Source organism: Eimeria mitis, genomic scaffold (genome assembly GCF_000499745.2).
Source record: "Eimeria mitis Houghton genomic scaffold, Emh_scaff6209, whole genome shotgun sequence".
In the NCBI taxonomy this organism is placed as follows: domain Eukaryota; phylum Apicomplexa; class Conoidasida; order Eucoccidiorida; family Eimeriidae; genus Eimeria; species Eimeria mitis.
In genome coordinates this window covers 2,702-3,082 of record NW_013574407.1, presented here as the reverse complement: position 1 = coordinate 3,082, position 381 = coordinate 2,702, and positions in this window count along the sequence as shown.

The window sequence follows — 381 nt, the reverse complement described above, 5'->3', positions numbered from 1 at the left end:
AGAGAAGAGGAGAATGTAAGAAGGAATTAAACTGAGGCAAAAGAAGCCGTTGTATTTTTTATTGGTTTGTTTGTGTGAAACTATGACGTTGCTGGAGTGTATAGGCAGCTCTGCATACACTGGAATCCTGAGTTTATATTATATTTTTTTAGCGTTTCTTACCTTGCTGATTTCGTCTGCAGTGAGCTCTCCTGCTCTTTTGTCTGTATCTATATCTGCTTTTTTACATATTAATGCACTTATACGTCTCCCAATACCCCGAATAGCAGTTAAAGCGATTACTACTTTCTCTCGCCCATCTACGTTCGTGTTAAGCACACGCAAAATATGCTGAAAATCAGCCATATTGGTGGCACGCAGCGACATTTTCACGAAATAAAG